At 32.1% G+C, this 6,000-nt stretch overlaps 1 pseudogene; it reads left to right on the top strand.

Moving 5' to 3' along the window:
* Positions 1-614: 614 nt before the first annotated feature.
* Positions 615-812, top strand: LOC146956771 (uncharacterized; annotated as a pseudogene).
* The last annotated feature ends 5,188 nt before the right edge of the window (positions 813-6,000 follow it).

The raw sequence follows: 6,000 nt of genomic DNA, 5'->3' as shown, positions 1-6,000 counted from the left end.
CATTATTAATCCATTTTTTTTGTTGGAATTTTCAACATTTTAAAAATGACTAAAATTGACGACACACCATTGAAGTCTAGTGTGTAGTTTCAAATCTCATCCTAATTCAATGAATGGGACTTGGTTAGCAACAAATGTAACACGAAGACTAGACATCTGAAGTGAGATCTGAGTAGTCTGATAATTGCGGTTTATAGAAGATTATTCAACGAATCTTGAATATGTTTCAATAAAATATTAAAATTTTGATCGGGTTGAGTCTTATTCAACTTTACAAAATCGATTTGTAAGATGATGATGATCTCTACTTATAATTGCATGCTTAAGTCTTATCTCATTCAACATAAACTCTTCACATAATTAGCAACCACTTCAAAATCTTTTTGTCTCTGACAACACTTTTTTGTGCAACATGTATAAACCGGCCTAAAAGTTTACCTCTTGCCATATATGTTTTTTGCAACATCATAAAATTGTTCCCTAAAACATAATACGGAGTAGGACACAATTTTCAAGTGAAAGAACCGATTGTTTTTTGCAATAGCTGGTAAATGCTCCAAATTTATTAAAAAATTTCTAACATTGTTTTCTTAGATGATAGGCAACACTCACACATGAGATGGTTGGAAAACATCCCCTATTCTTTTAAGCAACATTTTTCAATTGTTGTTAGGAGAATGGAGGTCGGGCAAGTATGCCCCCATCGTCTAGTGGTTTAGGACATCTCTCTTTTAAGAAGGCAACGGGGATTCGACTTCCCCTTAGGGTATGAAGGGTACTACAATAGGAAATTGACCAGAGATTATCAATAAAGACTAAAATTGATTATTTCTGGATCGATGCTCAAGCGGTTAATGGGGACGAACTAAAAATTCAGCTCGATCGACCTAAAAATTTGCAGATCCATCACACCATGAAATGATATAACCCATTTGGTGTTCTTTGAAAATCACCAATAAGCTTTCATACAAAGGAATAAAACTTCGACGAAAAATATTGTAGTGAACGAAAGCTTTTATGATCAATTTTATTTTTTTCATCTATATTTTCTGTCGTTATTTCAATTTTTTCAGTAGTGAGCATTTGTAAATCATATCTAAATATGTCAATAATTGGCTAATTAATCAACCTGTTTGTAGTTTGTTTTTTGGATAGTTATCCACTCGCTTTAATTAAGAACAAAACTATCCAACTGTTTATTATAAATCTAAGACCTGTTTTTATTTTGTCTTGGAACTATTAATGAAAATATTCATTGACTAAGTAGATAAGACCTACATACGAAACCAGTTTGGTTGACAAACTATAGAAAGTTGATTTGTTTATAGTACATAGATATTTAATAAAAAAATTAAAGAATTTCATTTTCTCTTTTTGCATAAAGAACTTATTTTTTTAAATATAAGTTATATAATACACCAATTTAATATTAACTTAATACTCTTTTTGCTCCTCTTTTAAAAAAAATATTGAGCTTTGGACCCCTATTTTAAAAACCGGCCTTTTGGTTTCCCTGTTTAACATTTTATTTCTTCTGAATTTTAATCTCTCGTATCATTTTTAGATATTTTATAATGTGATAATGTTTATTAGATCATACTGAATATCAATGTCAACAAAAATATAATTAATAAGTGTTGTTATGTCAAAAATGAATGAACAGCATCATAAAAAATGGTCTAAAAAGGATACGATGAACCAAAAAAAAAATAGGGACCAAAAACTAACTTTTAAAATATGAGGATCAAAATTTTAATTTGTTTAAAAAATATGAAGACCAAAAGTCCATTTAAATCAAGCCTTTAATCTTTTAAATATATTTTCAGGCCCTGCATTTATTTTTTTATGAAAAGATCAAATATTAGTTTCCTCATGCCTAGTAGGAGTATACGAGAGTAAGGTGAGAGAGAGTCAAATGTAAGATATACTAAGCATATTAAAATTGATTGTCACCGTTCTAGTTGGATCAATTATAGTTGAAACTTGTTGAAAGGTAAGATATACTAAGCATATTAAAATGATTTATGATATCAAATATTTGTTGAAATTTTCCATGCACTCCAATTATTTTGGTAGTATGCTTCTTTGAGCCATTATTGGCTTTATTGTACGCTTTTTATTCTATGATAATTTTTTTTAAGAAGCCAAAAGTACAATATAAAATTAAAATCCTATAGAGCATAAGAAGGGTCTAACATTGTATTTTTCTGGATTGTATTGTTCATCTCAGGTTGGTAATGCTAATCCGTAGTTGGATTGCAGAGAGCTACTATAAGATGTATAATTGGATTAAATAGAGTTAGTTTTTTTTTTTGGTTACAAATAAATAGAGTTAGTTCAATGTCTAAGATTTGTTTACTACTAGTTAATTATGAATAATTAGAAGTTGGTTTTAGTTATACCTTAGAATCACTACACAGGGTGCATCCTACACTCATTGCATCAACTTCCTCAATTTTATCAATTCAAATTAAATCTTTTTCTCATTTTATTTTTCTATTTGTTGATCTTTACCAAAATTCTCAAAAATCATCTTACACGACATCACCTTTATTATGACACATTTAGTTCGATGTTTGTTCCTTCCGCCATGCAGAATTATTAACTTGTTCAAAAACAATTTCCATTAAACGGTTTTATGTCATGATTAACAAACTTTTGATGTTCTCCGTTAATTTACCAGAGTGCATCAAAAATTTGAGGGGATATGTTAGAAAGTTTATTCTATTGAGGGTAGTTTTTTTTGTTTTCGCTTTAGTATATTTACATTTCTATTGCTTTATTATATTGTTAAGACTACACTTTTTTTTGTTTTCGCTTTAGTATATTTACATTTCTATTGCTTTATTATATTGTTAAGACTACACATTCCATTAGAACCCTAACTTCTTTGTTCTTTATCTTTTCTCTTCGTCACTATGATTTGTTCCCAATTATTTTTGACGTCACTTCTATTTTGATATCCAATAAAAATTGAACATATATAAGGCCCCCGCCCTAAAAATTACACATATGAGATAATGAGACCGTACTATTTGTTCAATTGGGACGACGCCTCATATATTTTTAAAACTCATCTTTCCTCGGATTTAATTTATTTTTTTAGGGGCTTTCGTCGGATTTAATGGTAGTGACACAAAAATAAGAAAAATGCAATGAGCCCAATTATCTGTCTGCTCATAGTTTTCAAAACATTATTCAAGCATCTCCTATAAAATAAGACTATTCAAGTATTTTTCTTCTTCTAAATAATGATATTACTTTGTAGTATTACTCGTCTTTTAGCTTATACACTTACTCAAGTAGACGCATAAAAACATACAAATAAACGTTTCCAAATATTGGGTTGACCAATTATACTACTGAGGTGCCAGAATTATGTTTCTGTAATCATTCAACAATGTCACATTCACATTAAGGGGTGTATTGGATTAGGATTTTAAAGGACAATTTTTGCTTAAAAAGTTTCAAAGATTTTAAAAGATTTTGTAGGATTTTAATGACTTTCATGATTTTAAAAGACTATTAGGATTTTCAATTTGGATTTCAATGGATTTATATCATAAGATTTTAAAGGATTTTATGGATTTATAAGATTTAATTTTTTTTTTTTATGAATTTTAAGGACTCATTGAAAAGAAATGATTACAACACACTTTATATCATAATATTTTCAATACATACTCTTATTTTTTATTTTATTTTGAGAAATGCTAGGGTCACACCCACTAACACTCTCTTTTAACACACCCAATAAGAATTGGACATGTGTCCCACTTTTTTGTTTCAATCAACCTGTAACGTGTTAAACCTTTGCTTAATCTCCCCAAAACACAATCTTTTCATCACAAGTTCTCCTTTGTAAAAAAAACGTTATCCTCTATCAACCCAGATGGGTATAATGATTGGAGTTTCTTTCTCCTGAAACCCGAATTTGCGGTTTCAATTCCAATTCTCATGTTCAGTCTCGATTTTTCTTTTTCATCACCATGCTTTGAATAAAATAGTGATAATAGCAGTGATGGAGTTTAGGATTGTGGGAAAAAGGAGGAAGACATGGTAATTGACCAAAATTTAAAACGGGCCAAAGATTATCCAAATAATTTGATGGAATTTATATCAATTTCACCTAACAGGAATGAGCATGTTGTTATGTATTATCAACATTATTCATTTTTTAGAAGTTAATCTACGGGTTTCATTTCTTAATAAACTCTAATGTAATTTGATTTTAGTTTTTATATAAAGAAAGACAACAACAGCGGCTCAGAGAAAAACAAACATAGTTCATCTCAGAGAAAAAAATGGAAATTGAAGAAGACTGTGTTTCTCAGAGAATTTTTTTTAATTATTAAAAAAAAATCAAAATGTTTAGAAACAGGCTGAACAGGTTACAGGTTGATTGAAATAAAAAAAGTGAGACACGCGTCCAATTCTGATTTGGTGTGTTAAAAGAGAGTGTTAGTGGGTGTGACCCTAGCATTTCTCTTTTATTTTTATGAGAGATAGAGAGAGGGAAAGAGAGGAGGGAGAGAAGGGAGAAAAGAGAGGAGAGAGGGAGAAGAGAGAGAGATGAGAGAGAGAAGGGAGAAAAGAGAGGAGAGAGAGAAAGATGGGAGAAGGGATAGAGACGAAGAGAGAAGGGAGAGAGAGAAGAGGGGGAAAAGAGAGGAGAGAGAGAAGGGAGAAGAGAGAAGGAAGAAGGGATAAGAAAGAGATAGTAGACTTTTAAAGAAAAACAATCCCAAGAAATCTTATGTCTTCAATCAAAACTTTTTCTTGTTAAAATTTCACTAGAAAATCCCACAAAATCCATCAAAATCTAATTTATTAAACAATCCTTTGAAATTTGAATGATTTTGAATACCATGAGATTTTTTTTAAGTGATGAAAAGTTTTGATTGAATACCTCAAGATTTTTTTAAAATGACAAAGAATCTTGTTTTTTTTTTTTTAAAATGGCAAATATTATTAACCAACAAGCCCGTGCAAGGCGCACTAACAAGCTTGGGTGGAAAAAAAATACAATAAAAAGGGGAAATCGGTTGCCATATAAACGTGGCTCGATCAAAAACCCCTTAAAAAACCACCCCTAAAACAAAGGAAACCACCTAGAATTGACGCATGCATATACATATGACAACTCGCATGCATACACATGCGTCAACACATCAACACCAAAGACTTCCCACCCGAAAAAAACACCCAGCTGCCCCACCTAAGCAAAAAGCAAAAGGCCTAGAGCAAGAAACCACCAGACCCGCCACAGAAAAAACTCCCAGGGCGAAAATAGCAGCAAGCCCAACACAAAAGAAGAATCCCAAAAGCTGATATCACAAGGCAGTAAAAACACAGGCAGCTACAAACCACAGCAGTAGCATGATACAAGCAGAAAAGGTTGTCTTAAAGCCAAAACAGGACATCCTCGAACAACAACTGCATTCCCAGACCAAGAACACAACCCTGCTAGCTCCTTAACGGTTAAGACAAAACCTCGGATTCCAAATCCATTCATAAAAAAGACAAGGCGGATTGTGCAATCTTTCTAACATCCAACGCCATGACAGCACTTTAATCTCCTCCACCAATTCATCCACCTCAAAATTTCTCCCCTTGAAAATCTTCTCATTTCGCCTATTCCATAACACCCAAATTGTAGTGTGCCAAATTAGCCAAAAACCTTTGGTTTCCTTTTTTGAATTACCTCCTATACTCCAACATTCCCAATGGACAAAGAAGTTTGGAGGGGTTACAAACCAACAATTCAACCACGCCATTAATTTGGACCAGACCGCACACGCAACCTCACAATGTAAAAAGAGATGTAGCACTGATTCCTTCTTTAGATTACACATGACACACAACGGGGAGACCTCCAACGGTAGCACGTTCCTCAAAGCTAGGTTATCTCTAGTCTGGATACGATTAAGAAACATTCTCCATCCAAAAGCTACCACTTTGGACGGTGCCGAGCTCTTCCACATATCATCAAACACTCTC

This window comes from Medicago sativa, chromosome 1, assembly GCF_051527215.1.
Source record: "Medicago sativa cultivar Bolivia chromosome 1, Bolivia_mono, whole genome shotgun sequence".
Taxonomy (NCBI): Eukaryota; Viridiplantae; Streptophyta; class Magnoliopsida; order Fabales; family Fabaceae; genus Medicago; species Medicago sativa.
This window is presented reverse-complemented; position numbering and strand designations above follow the sequence as displayed.